This window comes from Octodon degus, unplaced genomic scaffold (assembly GCF_000260255.1).
Source record: "Octodon degus isolate 3935 unplaced genomic scaffold, OctDeg1.0 scaffold00055, whole genome shotgun sequence".
Lineage (NCBI taxonomy): Eukaryota > Metazoa > Chordata > Mammalia > Rodentia > Octodontidae > Octodon > Octodon degus.
Window position 1 is genome coordinate 2,783,391 of NW_004524631.1, and position 19,631 is coordinate 2,803,021.

At 37.7% G+C, this 19,631-nt stretch overlaps 1 pseudogene; it reads right to left on the bottom strand.

The window, feature by feature from the left end:
- Positions 1 to 17,070: 17,070 nt before the first annotated feature.
- Positions 17,071 to 17,250, bottom strand: LOC111817336 (annotated as a pseudogene).
- Positions 17,251 to 19,631: the final 2,381 nt, after the last annotated feature.

Below are 19,631 nucleotides of genomic sequence, written 5' to 3' on the forward strand. Positions count from 1 at the left end.
CCGCAGCGCCCGCGGCGGCGGGAGGGCGAAGGGCGCGGGCGTCACGCGTGACGTTCGGAGCGCCCGGGAGCGGGCAGCCGCGGGCCGGCACCTTCGGCCCCTTCGGCGCGCTTTTGCTGGACTAGCCGGCGCGAGTTGGAGGCAGAGCCCCGCCCGGGTCGCTTCTCCCGGCCCGCGTGTGACCGATCGCTCGCAATCAAACTCCTGGGTCCCTCGGCGTGGGGCACGGCGGACTGGAAGCCAGCCCGTCCGATCTCCTCGGCAGGTCACCGGCCTCTCCCCTGCGGGGGCTCCCGCATCTGGGGCAGCTGGAGAGGTGATTTTAAAAAAAAAAAAAAAATCGTCATTGCTAATGTCTGCGTTTTGATGGGTGTGACTCTGTACAGCTCCTTGTTTAACCGACCCAACTCCTTCGGGCCTCTGTGGATTTTTACAATGTAAATTGGGGGCAGGGCCCAGACAACAGGAGTGTTAAATTAATTGAAACGTGTAATATTCGTAGCCAAGAAAGAAAACTGCCACTAGAAAAACACTGAGGAATCAGTGACCCAGGAACTAGAAAATGTATGTTTTAGCAGGGTTTCATATCCTTCCATCTCATATGTGCTTTACTTTCTAAAATTAAGGTAAAGACGTAATTGCCCTCAAGGGTTAGTTACTGGTAACAGTAAGTGAGAAACCTTAGGTTCCACCATAGCAGACTTGAGTTTTTAAAAAATCTTAAATATGACATTCCTTCCAGTTTGAAGGAATTCAATACCACGTTTTCCTGACATAATTTTGTTATTCACTATATCTTGTATTTTCTTTTCTTAAAGAAAGGAAAGTAAACATTAGGTAATATTAGTGTTTGCGAGAGGGGTGAAACAGAATGTTGTTATGCAACCCAGGCTAGTCTCATAGTGAGTGAGATCCTACTGCCTCAGCCTTCCTACCTGCTGGTTTATAAGCAGGTGCAATAACACCAGCCTCAAACTGAGTGAATTGTAATGCCTCCGAGAAAGTTTTTTTCCTAAATTACCTATGGGATAGTTGGTAACATTTAACCAGGTTTGTCTAGTTCACAACCTAAACCTTTGGAAACATCTGGAATTTCTTAAGAATGTGGAAAAACGTGCTCCCTGTTCTAACATCAGTAAATGTACTTAGCTGAAACCTTTAGTTTTCAGGAGACTATACAATTAAGGTAGTTTGACATGAGATATAATTACAATAACTACAAAATGAAACCTTTGATGATGAAATAGGACAAATAGATAACGCTGTGAATGTAATTTGCAGGTACAAGGTTTTGTACACTCTTTTGCATCTCAAACCTGTGGGCACCATTTTTCCAAACTGTGTGTTAAAGCTAATACTAGTGCTGAAGGGTAATGACTTGATGTTTTTCATTTCCAATGCCTCATAATTGTAACATCAAGTTAATTTTATTTATTTATTATTTTTAATGTATTTGATTGTGGAAGGGTCTCACTACGCAGCTTGGACTCATAGTAATACTGCTCACCAGCACTGGAATTACAGGCCTGTGGCACAAGGTCCGACTCCGTGGCCAGCTCAGCGGGCCTTGTGGGCGGGGCTGGCTTGGCTTGTGGCGCCACCTATCAAACCGTGGACCCTGAGCGAGTTTAAGCTTGCCTAAGAGGGCACTTTAGTCCTCTGAGCTATCTCATCAGTCCGCATTAAGTTAATTATAAATAGGTTCTGCTATGTTTCCCCATCTTTTATTTATTTATTTATTTATTTATTTATTTATTTATTTATTGTACCAAGAATCAGACTTGGGACCTTGCCCTTTCCAGGCAGGCACTGCTGCTTCATGTTCCTTTCAGTGGCTAAACCTATTTATCTGGACACAATTACTTTATTTTTAAGAATTAGTCTTACAAATGCCCAAGATTTTTAACAAAATAGAATTACCACATAAACAGCATTTCTCAAATCCGTATGCACGTCAAATCAGCTAAATTTCTATTGCAGGGTTTTCTTCACTTTCCCCACCAAACCCCTTAAGGAAATAAGCTCATCCCATATCATTTGATCTCAAAAGCAATTAAATAGCAAAACAAAATTGCTTGTTTTTTGTACGCTTCTTCTTTTGTTGGTATGCAGTTAAAGCTGGGATCAGATTGTCTGATTCTGAATCCTGGATAGGCATTTAACTTGCTATTGCCTAGTCCATGCTATTTAATCTCTTTAAAACTCAAATTCCATCTCTGTAAAATGGAGATGATAATAATAATATCTCTCTTATAGCATCGTTGGTCGATTATACGAAACAATGCATATTGACATAAGGGTTAAGTAATTCTTCAGTTCTACTTTTATTATCTATGTGATGTTTTCTCTTCTGATTTAAACAGCAGCGTATGTAGGGTCATTGGGGTTAGTGTTAAAACTGATCAAAGTATTTGTTTGCAATGCTTACTGCCCATAACCTTTAAGCCATGAGTGACTAGAGTGCCATCTTAGACCCTTTCTGACTTTGCTTTGCCTTGTGAGGTAATGTCAGCCTTTTACTAATAAATTTCTGAATAGAGCATCATATGAAACATGAATGATGAGACAGAAAATAATAATAAATCCACAAACAGGCAAGGAAGTTATCGACAGCATTTACGGAATTGGATGCAATTCCTGTTGCCAAGCGCGTGGCTCCAAGACGGTGACATTAACCTCACTCTTTCACTGTCTCTCACAAGTGCTGTTTGCAGTGTATGCAGAAACTCTCTGTAAAGTCACCAACAAACAAAAGCTGTGAAATTTACCCAGACACATCTGCTCATCTGTAGATTTTGAAGGAGACTTCAATATAAGGTACACAAAAATGTTAGCTTTTTTCTGAAAATACCGGTTCAAAGGCGCCTTGGAAACAAAAATCAGTGTTTTGGGTGGAATGGGAAGAAAAATAACTACAGGATATATAATCTAATTTTATTGATACTAACATTACCTTCCTAGAAAAGAAAATAAAAATATTGGACAAGAAAGCTAGACTTGAGTGTAAAGGTTATATTCTATTTTCCAACACCTCCAATATTATAGTATGAAGACTCTATAAGCTTTTAGTCCAGAAAGTCATTAAGTGGGAAGATTTTTCTCCCAGTAATTATATGTGTTTAAAAAAATTAAATAACATGTTCTCCTAAAGAAAAAGCAAGAGTATTACTTATTCTTTGAAAATCCCAAAGACTCACAGCAGGATATTAGAACATATTTTTTTTTTCTTTTCTAAGGGGCCTAGGAAGAAAACTATTAATAAAATGTTATGCTTAGGTGAAATTTTGCTGTAACATTCATCATAAATTATGTTTTACCTAAACTTGGTGAAATATAAATAATATGCTTAGAAAAAGTTTAAGGGACAATGACAGCACATATTTCTACTCTGAATGAAATAAAAGGATGAAATAGCCTGTAGTGTTGTGGCCTCCTTGGGTAGCCCATCTGCACAGCTTCCTACAAGTGCTTTACTATAACCAAGACAAAGAAAGATACAGCTATTATAAATACTAACATAAAAAAGCATGATTTCCAAAGCCACTATCCCAGTAGTATTTGGCATAATCTACAGGGTCCCCAAACATACTCTATTTGAAAGCCACCCTTCTGTCTCATACAATCTACAGGGCATAGTCAAATGCATCTCTCTTTTTTTAAATGTAGCTCTGCCCAAGTCAAATTGTTTTTGAAAATCCTTTTTCAACCTATCTTTGCTACAGGAAATATGAAATTCTTGTCCTGGGATTTAACATGCTCCCAATCCCACATATCTTCATTTAGCTTTTGTGTTTTTTGAACTTTTTTTTTTTTTTCCGAAGATAATCCTCACTGGCCTCCGGTGACAATTCTAAAGATTATTCTTTGCTCCTGGACTATGCAAATCTCCATTCCTACTTAACCTACCTCACCTACAAAATCCCCTCAGCCAGAAGGAATTTTCTCTTGCTCTGAGTAGCCCTAATTTGCACCCCCCCCACTACATGCAATTCCAGTCTTTTATATGTTGCTAGTATTTCATAATCTTCTGTTTCCCTTAACCTGCTTATAAGACACTGTTCCCTTAACCTGGGGACGTAGTACTTAACATTCCAGGCCTCTCTTTCTCTCCTCCTGATAACTGCAGGGCTCCTTCTTTCCTCCACATAGGTTACTGCTCAGTTATCACCTTCAAAATAGTCTTGCCATAGTCCAGTACTTATGATAGCATCTTGGTCCATTCTGCTTAACTTCTTATGTTTACTGATGGTTTGCTTTCTTTCTTAATCAGAAGGTAAAGTTCACAAAATCAGAGACTTAACTGGCTATTTACTGCTGTATTCCAAGAAGCTGGGAACATGCCTTACTCATTGTGATATTCTCTAAATGAATGGATGGAATAAATACCAATTTCAGAGACATTATGTTACAGATTATCTATAACTTTAACCAATAATTGGCATAAAAGCACAAGAATTCCCTCAGGTGTTCTTGAAAGATACTTTCGTAAAAATGCATACATTACTTAGAATGCATTAAAGCTCTAATTATAGGTTTTGTACCACCCTTTTAAAGATAATGTTTAGCATGAACATATATTCACTCCAAATGTGTTCATAAAAATTACTCCCTACTTCCAAAGCCACTTTATTTAAGAACCAATGATACTTACTTATGATGATAAGACTTAGATTTCACTTTTGGTCATTTCCCAGAGTTTTATTATATTAAATCATGTATCTCAGTGATATTCTTCCTCTTCAATTCTAAGAGTCTTTTTGGGTAGTGATTTAAATTTTAAAATTTATAGAAGCAGTTATGAGTCCTCAAATCACAATTGTAGCATATAGATCCCTTAAGTCCTTGTCCTTAAGAACACATTTTGCTCTTAACTGACCTCGTTGCTTCACTGCATTACTCCTCTGCTTAAAATGCCCTGCCTTTGATATTCATTCTGCATTGTGCATGAAGGCCTCAGATTTCTACAGAGGAGCTCCAGTCTTCACCTTGGGCATCATCTGGCTTCCAGCACAGACTCTTCAGCCTCCCTTTGCAGACTCGCCGGCCTCCTGATATAGACTCTCTCTGGACACAGCAGTGAGCTGCAGACCATGGACCAAATCCTTTGGTCTCCAGTGTCCAGACAGACCCTCTGGACTCCTCCATATCTGACTCTGTGGGTGGCCACTGTAAGCCAATCTTGTAGGTTCTTTTATATTTGAATATCTTGTGTTATCTCTCTCTCTCTCTCTCTCTCTCTCTCTCTCTCTCTCTCTCTCTCTTTGTGTGTGTGTGTTTTTGTGTGTGTGTATGTGCTGATAAGATTTAGTTATGTTCCATTCTGCCATTCCAATAATATTTGAATCCCAGAAGTTTATATTTACATACAAATTCTAATACATTTCTGAAAGTATATAATTTAGTAACTGAGTCCTTTGAGTGTCTATCTGCTCTTATTGTTAAATTACTATGCAAGAACTATGAGACATGAGCTCTTTAAACTTGAAGAATCCAGCATCACTAAGATGAAATCATACCTGGGCCATGTGATGTTTTCATGAACAATGCAGAATGAATATTTAAGGCAGGACATTTTAAACAGAGGAGTCACATACATGAAGAAATGAGATCACTTAAGGAGCAAAATGCATTCTAATGACAAGTATCTCAGCTAAATTGAAAGATTGGGAGCCAAAATAGGACTGGTGAGAAGTCATCTTGCAAGTAAGAAGAGCCAGATAATGAGAGGACTCGTGCAACAGGCAATAAAGCCTGAACCTGACCCTTCAGGCATGACATGACCCTTCCGACACGATCACTGGAAGGATTCAAGCAAAAGATGAGTGCACGCACATTTGCTGTTTTGAGGTTTGTCTCTAGCAATGTGAGGAGTAGACTTGTGAAGGAAAAGGAAAAGCAAAACCAAGGAAGCTACTTGCGACCAGTTTTCCAGCTTTCAGGGCTCCCAACAAAAGACTGATTGAAATTCCACCCATATTTGTTTTGAAGGAACAGGTGAACAAACAAAAGAACTGATGTAAAGCAATAAACAGATAAAGCACATAAAGTTAGATAATCTAAAAAGAGATTACTTTTTGTAATAAAATTAAATCAAGATTTTTTTTTAATTTAAAGGACTGCATATGTTTGAAAAAAGGAAATGCAAAGGCCAGCCAAATAGCTCAGTGGATTAAAGCACCTGCAATCAGGCAAAGGGGACAGTCCCTAGACCTACCATGTTGCCCCCTACCCCCGGGGAGAGCTGATAGGCAATGGAGACTAGGTGTGGTAGGGCACCTATAATCCCAGTGCATGGGAGGCTGTAAACAGAAGAATCACTGGGAGTCTGATCTAGTAGTGAGACCCTGAACACCCTGTAGACTCTTCCTTAAAATACAGAAAACAAAAAGAAAAGAAATGTAAAGTAGGGTTCATTAAATTAAAAAGAAGTCAACCAGAAAATTTAAGCAAAAAGGTATGTAAAAAACTAAATAGCATTCAGTCAACTATTTTAAGAAAAAAATAGATTTAAAAACAATACAATGAGAAAAGGTTATGGTAAAAAGCCTTTTTCAAATGAGTGGCTTAAATTTAAAATGGTAAAGATTTAGAACAGGGTGGATAGCACCCTGTTTGTAATAAGGAATTCTATTTTGTTTTAAGTGTGCTCAATTATAATTTATGGACTACATTAAAGCAACAAATTACTTCCTCATACAATATCAAGTGCCTATTCCTTAATAATCTACTTCAGTGGAAAGTGTTCTTCCAGTCATTCATGTACAAAAAGAGGTGTTAAGTGTCCCTTACAGTATTAAGAAATCAATATAAATATTTAATGCAAAGGAAACAAGAGATGATTTAAGTGTCTTAAAATTCAAGCTGGAGATAATTGCATTTTCTCTTTTTTTTTCTCATTTTCTCTGTTTCAGAGAAATACAAATGCTAGATTTGATTCTTGACAACAACCATTACAATTTTTAAATTCAAAAATTATATTCCAAGCCTGAAGTAGCAGGTTCATATTAATTCTGGTGCTCTCACTATGGCAAATGTATTAGAAAACCTGATATTTGCATTACAATTATAAAATAGAAGCACTTAGACTTCACCTTAAACCTGTATTCTCCTATGCAAAGCATTTTGTTTAAGTAACAGCCACTGAGATCTAACTAAATAAAATGTTTTGATCACTGTAAATCACTTCTACGTGTACAAGAAAGTGCCGCCTGGCCACAGTCTCTATTAGAAGTTTTCTTTTTATAACAATCACCTGTTGAAAAAGAAGTCAACATTAGCTAAGAGAGCCCTTTCTTTATTCTAGGACACACCTCATCTGGAAATCAAATCACATTATTTTCTCATACAATTTGTAAAGAAATTCAAATACAGTTCTCTCTACTTTTATGCATTCCCAATCAAATGTACAGAGGAGAGGGGGATGTGAAAATAACCTCAGAAATTGCATTAAATGTTTATTTAAAAAAAAAACTTTTTATTCGTTTGGTGCAGAGTCTCGCTACATAGTTTGGACTCATAGTGATCCTCTTGTCTCAGCCTCCAGGCACTGGCATTACAGGTGTGCAGCACACCTGCTTTCAGTGGCCTGCACAAGGCACCCATACCATCACAGCATGCAGTACCAGGGATTGAAACTAGGTCCTTGTGCTTCCCAGGCAGGCACTTAGACAACTGAGCTACCTCCCCAGGCCCGCATTAAATATTTTTAATCTAAATATTCATCCTTGACTGAGCTCATTCAACAATCTACTTGATCGTGGGAATTAATGAGCAGCACCCACTCCTCCTACTTCCATTACTCATTTGCCTTGCTGACATACCTGTTTTCCCTCCTGGAGTGTTTGCTTTCTAAACATTTCCTTCCCTGTGTCTTTCCTAAACTAGTACTTTTAAGATAAAACATGGACCGTGCAGATCAAATGTCCCTTTCTCAGTGAAGCCTCCTTGCTTTATCTCCAAGATGAAAGTAATTATTTTGTCTATGAAATTCTCTGGCACTTCATCTGCACCCGATATAGGCATTATTATTTGTCATCTACAGAGGCATTTGTTTTAATTTGCTAGAGTGCTTCACACATGGGTCATTTTACTTATATAAACACTTCATAAACATTTTTATTGAAAATGAATGAATGAATAATAATTATGTGTGAAAACACCCAATGTAAATCACCGCAAGCATTCAGGGGCATTCACACCATTCTTATCAGGATAGAGTAGGCTGATAGCAATGTAAAGAGATACAAGTGGAAAACAGCGAAAGCTGCATGCTCTCTCTGGGATAGAACAAATAGGAAAGCAGAGGAAGGTTGAGGACAGGAAGTGATAGAGACCCATCCAGATCATCTGCAGTAACAAACTGTATATGCGCATTTCTGAATTTTGAAAAATGGCAGATTGGTGAAAACATACTTCATTTTTTATGGATGTGCTGAATTTTTAGTGCCTGTGAGAGAATGCAATGGAAAAAAAATAAGCTAAGTTGGTTACAGATCTGGAATCAGAAAGGGTAGTGTGCTAAGTATTTGAAAATTATCAGTACATATGTGGTAACTGAGGCTGTAATAGTGAATAAGAAGGACCATTAGGGATAAAGCCTAAAACAGATCAGAGAAGCGTTGCAGGGTTTAGGTAAAATAGAAATTTGTGGAGACTCAGTAGTATCCGAGTGAAATAGAGAGGTTGAAAGCACCAATACTGGTGAACAGGATCAGAATGAGAACTGGAAAGTGTCCAGCAGGGACACTGGTGGCCTCCGAGAAAACAGTTACGATGGGATATTCAGGGCAAAGCAAAAATTAAGTGTGTTTAATAGTCAGTGAGAAGAGAAGAAGCAAAAACTGCAATTATGGAAAAAGGACAAACAACAATTATGGAAAATCCATGCAAGAATTTTGATTGTAAAAAGAGGAAGTTAGAGATTTGTAGCTGAAAGGGGAAATTGGATCAGAGGAGATGTTGTTGGTTTTTAGTTTTGGTTATTGGAGAAACTGACTTTGACGTAATAGGATGAACCTAGTAGGCAGGACCAGGTTAAGAGGACTGAGGATGATTAAGATTTCGTGTGTGCACAAAACAGCCTAGAAATTAAGGCAATGAGAAGGAGCTGCCCTTCCTAAAGGAATTTTTTGTCAGAAAGTTTCTATTTGACAAGAAAGTCAACATCATCTATAAATTGAGTGTGTGCACGTGTGTGTGTGTGTGTGTGTGTGTGTGTGAGTAGTGGTAGTAGAGTGTGAAAGATTTAAAATGACCAATAATATTTAAAACAAATATATTTACATCTATGCATTGCTATCTCTGTATGTATATATAATAATCATTAAAATTGAAAACTACATTTAATGTCATTAATAGGCATATTTAAAATTCTTTTGTATGTGTGACTGTGTGTGTGTGTGTGTAAATGGCTTTCGCTATCATTTTATGGATTTAAGTTTGCAAGACTAGTAGAAAATAGACTAGTAAAAAGCAGTTGAAATCAAAACACCCAGCATGCAGAAAATAAATGCATAAAACAACAACAAAAATACAAGGCTAGGACTGTTCAGCTCTATTTCCTCCAGAGTGAAAAATTTAATGCAAAAATATGCATGCATTAAATTTAATTTCACATGCAGTAATAATAAAAGAATACATCCATCAATAGATTTCTAGGTATCAAGGCACTCTTCTAAGCTCTTTACTTGATCTATACTGCAGTCCTAAAAAATATGTACTGCTTACTGTCTCTACCGTGTGCTTCAGGAAACTGAAACACTAATTGTAAAGAACTTGAGAAAATTTGAGGAATCATAACTGGTAATTTCACAGGCTTGGCTATATGCTTACATAAACAGCAATACGTTCGCATGCATTACCTCTTGAAAAATTCTACACTGTATTATTAAACATAAACTATTTACCATGTACATTCATCCAAGCTGTGTTACTCTGAAAGGTTTTTTAAAATTTTTTATTTAATTTTTTGGTACAGGGAATCAAAATTAACCCTGGCTTACTAAACGGACATGGAAAATTTATTTTAGATGGTCTTGATTGTGAGTCAGAATGGTAGCATGAGTAAGTGTTCTTCATCGTAACTTTTATCAGGAATATTTTATTCTTTTTAAATGAAATGAAGCAAAGACCTAGTGATGGTTGATTTTATGTGTCCAGACGTGCTCGGATATTCTGTTAAACATTATTCTGTGGTATATCGTTGAAGGTATTTATAGATGAACTCAGCATTTGAATTTGTAGACTGAGTAAAGCAGATTGCTTCACCTAACGGAGAGGTATGGCACCATCCCAGTCCACTGGAAGTCTGAACAAGAGAAAATTCTGTCTTTACTATTATCTTTGTGTTCAGAAATTGTTCTTCTCTTTCTCTTGAACCTGGACTCAGGACTTTCACTGTAGTTCTCCTGTCCTTAGGCCTTCCTATGTAGCTGGCATTCTATAGTGATCTTGACTCATTAGACTTGACAACTAAAGATTTTGAGACTTTTCAGCAACCATAATTGGGTTAGCCAAGTTATTAGAATAAAATCTCTTATATATGCTATTGAGTGCATTTATGCATATACTAAAAACTTGAATATGTATTCTACTGGTTCTGCTTCTCTGAGGAACTCACCACGCAGTAACGTTTCTCTGAAATACTCACCTATGGTAAACATTTCCACTGTGCTGAAGTAGAAGAGAAATACACAGAGACAAAGAAGGTTAAAACCATCATCCACCTGGTTTGTAGGCATGCACAGACTTACGAGTTCATGAGAAAGTCATCTGAAGCAAATAAAAGTGACAAAGCAACCCACCATAACCAGACCAGAATGAACCTCTATTGTTACATCAGAAGTTAGCAATGGTAACAATGGTGACCTCTGCCTAAGTCTGTCTGCTCTGCAGGAAGGGTAAGAATTCAAGTATAGTTTAGAGAAGGGCCAGCTCTTTCAATGTTTTGAAAATGAGATATGCAAAATCACCTCGTGTAAGCAGAGGTAATTGAAAGGGAGGGGGAGATGGAGGGAGGGGAAGAGGGAGTGAGGCAGAGAGAGAGAGAGGGAGAGAGAGAGAGAGAGAGGGAGAGAGAGAAAGAGAGAGAGAGAGAGAGAGAGAGAGAGAGAATGATAGAGAAAGCAATAACAGTGACAGAGACAGAGAATGCCTACTAAATAGAAAAACCTGCAAAATAGTATTCCAAAACATAAGTGAAAAACTATTATTGAAAAAATCAATTAACAAAAATGGCATTCCTAGAGATGAATTCATCTTCCATGAAAAAATAACACAGCAATCTAAAAGTCACATTAACATGAGTACATTTAATATTGCCAAAGAGATACAGAAAGAAATGACACCCATAATAAATAAAAATTAGGGAGAAAAGGCAACTAGACATAAATCAAGAACAGGAATGTTGAGAAAGAGTTATAATTACAAAATTAAGTAAATTTGTCTTTATCGTAACTCCATTCTGGATAAAGACAAAGATACTACTGTGCATCTCAGCTAAAATATATCAGGCAGAGTAAAGTGATAATTGCTAAGTAGTAAGAGAAGTTACAGGGTCAAGGGTTTCTGCCACAGCTATAGATGTATAGAAATAAAGTTGTTCTTACCATGAGAATAAGAAAAAGCCAAATCAACTGTAAATCATAACTTACCTTTAACACTTAGCTCAGAGAGCTAAGTTTTCTAGCCAACTGAAAGCCTGAAATCCAAGTAAAGATGGATCTTTCCAAAGACATGACATGAACATGTTTCACCTGTGGTCAAGTATGTGTGAGAGACATGAATGCTCAGTGCACATGGGAGGCACGAAGAAGGCAATAAAATGGCACTTGTTAAAGGCATAATGAAAGCTTGGGCAAGAGAAAAGAATTGTGAGATGTCACTTACTGGCTCTTCCACGCAGGCTTTCAGTGAATGCCAGTGGCAAAGATTACTGGCCAGGGTGGAAACTGCAGAAAGCTTCTCTCAAAAAACTAGAAATCTTGGGCCCATGAGATAGCTCAGCGAACTAAAGTGCCTGCTTAGGCAAGCTTAGGCAAGTGCAGTCTAGTTCCATCCCTGGCACCACATGCCTTACCAACCCCGCCCCCAGGGGGAGCTAAACCAGCCACAGAGTCTGGGAGTAGTGGCGCATGCCTGTAATCCCAGTGCTGGGAGGCTGATAAAAGGAGGATTACTATGAGCCTGAACCACATAGTGAGACCTGTAACAACCAAATACATAAAAAAAGAGAAATTTCCACCTAGACCTTAAATTTTGTAAAACAAAAATCTTCAATCTGTATAAGACAGCAAACTGTTTCTACAAGTGTAGTTGAAGGTATCTGTTGCACCTGGGAGATAAAGCTTTTAAAAGCCCACTAATCACATTATAAATGATGCCAGATGTAGGAATGATCAAATTCTTGCTTTTCTTTCCATGTGGTCAGATCTTTATAGCTTTACTTTTCCCATAAAAATTTTATAATGCATACAGCTGAATGACTTCTGGGATAATATTCCTTACATTTAGCTATTAGAGACTAAAGAAATGTTTTTTCCTCTTCAGAAAATAACTATCTTTGTGGTTTCTATATTATTCATTTTGCCTTAATGTTATCATTTTAAAATTATCGATATTTTTAGCATCAATGGCACAAGGGCTATATTATCTTATCAGACTTCATACTTATCTAAGTTTTTTTCATAAGTATAAAAATAAGATATTGATTATTAGTTCAAAAATTTGCATTCAATTGTTCCACACTTAGTGAAGGCTTGAGATTCTCCAAAGAAGATGTAGATGTGGTGTCCCTCTGCTGACATGACAACAGGTACAATTTTCTCCGATTTCTCCCTAATTTAGGTGGTGCAGACCACCACCAGAAATGTACTTATGATGAAAAGAGGCTAGAAGCATTTTCAGGCTTCTCTTACTGAAACTGCTATTTAGGCAACATTGTTAAATCAGGCTATAATACATAAGATTTAGGGTTACTTACAGTTTAATAGTCATCACAAGGTAAGAATTGACGATTGAACCAAAACCATTAAGATCTGTAACTAAAGACTGCATAGTGAGACCCTATAATCAAAGACTATAACTAAAGACTATTTTTCTTTATGAAATTTCAGTACTCTCCTTAGCTTTTTTATTTGTTTGCGTTTGTTATCGGGGATTGAACTCAAGACCTCGCACTTGCCAGGCAGATGCTTACACTGCTGAGCTATCTCCCCAGCCCCTCTCAATAGCTTGAGTGTTAAACAACTAGGATTAAATCCTGGAGGTTAAAAGCCTCAAAAGCCAATTTTTGCCATAGTGTAGGAGGAATTCTTCATAAAAAAATTAACTTGAACAAAAGAGCATAATTAAAAAAATACCCTGTCTGCTGGCCAGTGACCTCACCTGTTTTTCTGAGATGCAGCATCAACAATGATTAGCATAAAAGTGTATCTTCCCCTTCCCCCTTGGTCACTGGGCAAGAATTTCTCGAATCTACTACCCCTGCACAGTTGTCTGGTTTCTTCATTTAGTTCTCCTTTTCTTTCAAGTTGCTCGTACTATCATTCGATCTTAGTGCTCTATAAAATACTAGTCCTGTGATAAACATAATTATCTGCATGTTTTTCACTAGACATTTTCTCAAATTTCCCACACCAACACAAACCAATTGAAGGTTTCCCTGAAGACCTGTCAAGCAGTGATGTTCAGACCCCAAAAATAGAGCATAGGAGATATTAAATTTCTTACATCACCACTGATGCCTGTAGATACAGTACTTTTTCTTTTGCATACAAAAATATTTTTTCTTTTCATGCATGAAAGTTGGTTCCACTCTTTTTTTTCCAGGGATTGAACTCAGGCCCTTGCGCTTGCCAGGGAAGTGCTTGTTCCACTGAGCCGTCTCCCCGACCCCTAGGTACCACTCTTTTTTACTGCTGTCATCTACTGACCTCCTGGTAATTTCTCCTCTGCCGAAAATCTTGATAAGATGACCCATGGTTTTCCCTTCCATTACTTTCATGCCATCATCATGTGAGACTTCAACTTTCTTGTGAGAAACACTCAAGTTTCTGAAAAATAATTTCCATAGTTGAAAGTTCTAAAATAATATCTTTCTTAAAACTACTGATACTTTATTTAATTTTATGACGTTTGTTATCCCAATGAAAATCAATTTCCCTTTTATTTTTACATATACCAAGAGAAATAGGTTTAGCTAATATTGTAAAGCTGTTTAGTGGTGCACATGTGGGATGTGTAGCCTTATGTAAGGAGGAAGCTTTTTTTTTTTTTTTTCTGGGAACTGGGGATTGAACCCAGACCCTTGTGCTTGCCAGGGAAGTGCCTATTCCACTTTTTAAAGGTAATTGTCTATTTATAAATGCACACTAAAAGATGAGTACAGGATAGAAAAGCACACAGACTAATAAAAGAGTGCTGTCTAGTATTAATAGGGCTATCTATGAACGATGGCAAAACTACCAGTAGGTACATTGTGTGTGCACACTCTTCTGGACACCCTTTGTCAAGGGGTTGCTGAAGGAAAGAGTTCTGTTGGAGGCCATTCTGTCCCCCTTGGCATCTGGTGCTGCCATCTGCTGACCTCTTCTGCCTCCCACACTTCCTGGGTGCCATACTGGATCAGAGCAGAGCTTATTATTTTCAATGGGAGAGACCTATCAGGTTCTCTAGATAGAGCTCCCTTACAATCTGGCTTCTAGAAGACTTTATTGATGTCATTTCTGTATTATGTAGCTACTCTACTCTCTGAAGAATCTTCAGATTTTAGAAGATTTGTTCTTTTACAAAAACTCTGAAAAATAAAAGATGCAGGGGCTTACTGCCTGGGAATGGCCTTTGCACTCTCTGTCTTCTCTACTGTGGGCCTCTGTCTCCCCCTGGATCCTGGTAAGCTGTGCTTCTCCACCCTAAGGCCACTTATAAAGTTTCTGGCAAGAAAAAAGGGCCATTTAGTCTATTCCTTTTTTGGCAAATGTTTATTGGAGCTCCTAAGTCGCATCTCACCAAGATTTCTTTCCTAATGGAAAAAATGGAATCTGGATTACTTGATTATGTTATCTGACATTGCTTCTTGCTTCAGTTACCTGGAGACTTATTGTTTCCATGTTTGTTTGCACTTTCTGTAGACTTCAGACAGAAATGGTGTTTGTATTTTAAAAAAAGAAAAGAAAAAGAAAATACCACATAGCATGAGTCATACTTTTCTGAACACTTTGGAGTAGAATAACCTGACTTTCTGAACTGTGTGTCCAAAGTAGTCTCTCAATAGTCATATGGTTTAATCAGAATTTGTTCACAGAAATGATTTGCCTTTCCAGTGAGCTTGGGCCAGGCCTTCACTTTTGTTCACAGAGAACTATTGACGTGAAGTACATATAAGAATAATATATTTTAAATTATGATCTATGTATGTTTCAACATAATATTCTCGGTCATACTCCAGGTCATGATGTCATCCATGTGGAACACAGCCTATGAATACACCTGCCCAAGGTGCTAACCAGGTGCTCTTTATGCTCCTGCATGCTTGAGGCTATGATGCAGATCTGCTTTTGCTGGGTATCAAAATCACCTGCAGAACTTTTACAAAATCCAGATGCTTGTTCACTACCCTGGAACTACATTGATTCAGAATCTTTAGACCTAAACTTTTCTAAATGCTTCTGATAAAGAACTAGAATGAAAAATACCTGTTTAAGAAATGTACATTTCTGTGATTCATAACAACTACCACTCACTAAAAACTTTCTAGGCAAAGTACATGTTAACATACCATATACTAATTATAGTGACTCTACAGTTTGGCATTGTTATCTTTGGCTGTTATTGGTGTGATTTTTAGCGGATAACCTCGAGAAGCCACACAGTAAGCAAGTTGAAGGGCTGGAATTAGAACCAAGTCTACTTGATTCTATTTCTTCCCAGCTCTTTGTTGTCATACCTAGGCAGAGTCAGACAAGTGTGTACATGTTTCATTTCTGCTTTTTTTGTTTTTCACAAGATTGTTGTGACCTTTTTATGTTTAAGCTCTATTTTCTACCAAATCTTGATATAGAATTAATTTTCTGAGACACCTACCTTACATGCTGTTTGTGCACAAAGGATTTTACAAGGAGGTAATTTTACTAGCATGCATCATGACTAAGCTTATTATCAGATAAAGAATCTTTGCTTACAAGAGAATTCATTCCTTCACTGTTATTTTAAACCCAGTATGTCCAATAGGATGTTCCATATGTGTGTCCCCTTAACAGCCTTTGATTCTTGGTGTCTTACTAGGTTTCCTATGCCACAGAAATGATACAATTGCACTGTTATACCAGACTATGAGCTTCTTAAGTGAGATGATAACATCTAGATTCACATTCACCAACCTCAAAGACAAAAGCTTTCAGTACAATATTCTAAAATGGAGTGTTTCTGTGATACCTCCAACACCTCACATGTACCATATGAATACACTCTGTGGCTTAACTTCACAAAGCCTTGTCTTTTCATTTGTAACACAGGAACAAAAACATCTATCTGACAGGCTTGTTGGGAAGTGACATGCACAAGTGGCTGTCCAACATAGAGTGGGTATTATTATAATTATGGTACACAGTGGATTTTTCGTTAAAATATTTAATCATGGGATGCCCACTGTACATGCCCAATACTGTGCTATGTTCTACTGATACAACAATAAATAGATGCATCAATTATAGATGCTATAGAGATGTATGGAGCATGGATAAAAGCAAAATTGTATAAGAATTTAATATAGTATTTCAAAGTGAACAAAGGATTAAAAAGCATAATAATCAAAGATAGTGTGATCTTAGGGGACAAATTGGGAGACCACTTTTCAGAGTCATAGAAACCTTCTTGAGCTAAAAAGAAATCTTCTTTTATTCTTAATGAATTGGGAGGCAATATCAACTCAAATAAAAACAAGAACAAAAAAATACTCAGAGTTTAAAGAACTTTTTCAGGGAATAAAAAGCAATCAGTAGAAAACTTTCAAAATGTTCATAAATAAGTTCACAATTGACACAAATTCCATTTTATTATTTTTTTTTTAATGAAGGAAGGTTTACCATTCCTGGAGATACTCTAATGCCAGGTTGGCAAGTGCAAACAAACTCCTATTCTACCTCCCTCCTCCAAAAATCCATTTAGTATATCCTCTGGTAGAGTACATATCAGATGTGGAACCGATAAGAAGAGATAGTACACGTGCTCTTGGCCAAAAGGCTGGCAAGCAATAAATATTTGACTCTTAAAAAAATTGCATGTAGTCTTTCTCAAACAAGATTCAAAACACCAAACAAAATAAAACCATTGACTTGGTTTGTCCCAGATGTGTAGCCTTCCAGGTAAGTGACAAAATTTTCCAGTTATTGATCAAAGACGGATTAAAATTATGAACAAATGGAGTGCACACTATGTACAGATAAAATTGGCAATAGAAGATGATGAAAGAAGAGAGAGTTGCTGTTGGAAACTTCTAACAAGTTCAGAAAACACGTAGTAGAAGATGATGAACAACTAAGTTTAAGTTAAGAAACTATTATCTGAGCATGAACTATTCAAGTTAGTAACTTCACAAAGGGAAAGGACATTTCCAGTTCCAAGAAATTCTGATCAGGATTGCGACCATGGAAATTGAGTGGCTGAGGTGGACAAGGGAAGCAGCTAACCAGGTATGTAAAGGCCATGAAACCTAGGGAATGGAGTAGCCAGTTATTAAATACTGGATGGGGATGATCAGACAGTTAACTAATAGTGCAAGTCAGAAGAGAAAAGGGGATGGCACACAATGGGAAGTACAGAGATGGCACAATGATCTGGAAGCAGCTCGGGAAAGCCAGGAGGACAGGACAACCCATGATGTGAGAAATGATAGACACCTTCCAAGAGAGAGTACTGTACAGCCTGTGCTGCCCCCAAGGGGAAGTTAATTTTCAATGAGGAAAAATAAAAGTTGGAAAATGCTATGGGAAAAAAAATAAGAACACAAAGGAATATCTACATTACACAGCCCCATGGCCTCCAGGAAAGGAAAGAATAAAAAAAAGTTTAGAGAACAGGTACACAGCTTTGAGTAGCATTCAATGTAAAAGAAAAGAATTCTATACTCCAGACTTATACATGGAAGGAAAGTTGTGAATAGGGATTGTACCATTGAAATTGCACAACAGTTTACCTCATTGCCTCGTACAACTGAGGACTATTCAACCTAATTTCATTCAACTACAGCCTCAACTGAAAACCTGAAGCATAGGACATAGGATTAGGCATTCTTGGACACATCATCTGCTTTTTATATATTCAAAAAATATTTACTAAATTCCTACTAAGAACCGGGCAATGTCCTAGGCAATTGGAATATGTCAGTGAACCAGAGTCAAATAACCTCAGGTGTATGTTCAAGAAAGAAAGGATAAAAAAAATGATCAAATAGTGACTACACATAAGCAAGAATATGACACAGTATATTAGAAAATAGTGAATGCAATGGAAAATATAGAAAACAGATATGTAATGATGCATGACAACAGTGAGAGAGGATCTTACAGAGTGGGGATCAGCTTGAAACTGAGGGAGTTGATTTCATTTCAGAAAATCCTGGAATGAGCCCTGTGTATACCTAGAGAAAGAGAATTTTAACCAGAAGGACTAGACAGTGCAAAAGCACTGGCACAGAAATGTCCTGGTTGTTTTTCAGGAACAGCCACAAGCCAGGCTAAGTAATCATCCTACTCATGTTCCCATTGTGGGACAAAGTCATCAACAACCACAACTTAAAGGAGGAGAAATGTGCTTGGGCTCTCAGTTTCCATCCATGAAGGCAGAAATGGCCTGGGCAGAAGACAGCAGCTCGTCTTACTCTCATGGCAGCCAGGAAGCAGAGGGAACGATGAGCCTGGGTCGGGCACACACTAGTCCAGATCACGCACTCAATGATTCACTTCCAACCTGGCACCTCCTGGCAAAAGCAAACTTTTCTACTGAAGGTATCAAATCAGTTAGTCCACTGGTGAGTATTGTACCTCCATGACCCAATCGCCTTCCAAACACTTGAGAACTTGGGGCATATTTTAGACCTAAATCATAAGAGTGCTGAAGAATTATGAAGAGAAAGTTCAGAAGGTCGTTGCTTCCCAAACTTAAGTCTGCAAAAAACTTACCTGGAGACCATGGCAAAATTCAGAACTGGAATTGTAAAGTCAGACATGAAGCAGACTTTCCATACTTTGGTCTGTATTTTCTTCCCCTGGTCATGAAGTCCCTGCAGACTCATGACCCTCGCTTTGAGCAGCAAAGGTTTAGATAATTCTGACTGTCAAAGTGTGAGATTAATTACATTAGGAACAGACAGCATTATTACAACATGGTATTATGGGCTTCTTTGAGTTTGTTTTATGAATTCAACATAAGACAGGCACACATTTTTCTCTACATTCAGCATGACAGATACAGGCAATGAGTTAACAAAGAGTTGGGTTGAAGCAAGGCTGTGATTTTTGCAAAGCACTTGTGGTGAAGACAGAGTTCTGTGAAGACAAGTACATATACCAAAAAGTAGTACAAGGCTTAATCACAGGACTTAATATGGATAGTGGCATATGGGATCAAGAGGAAGA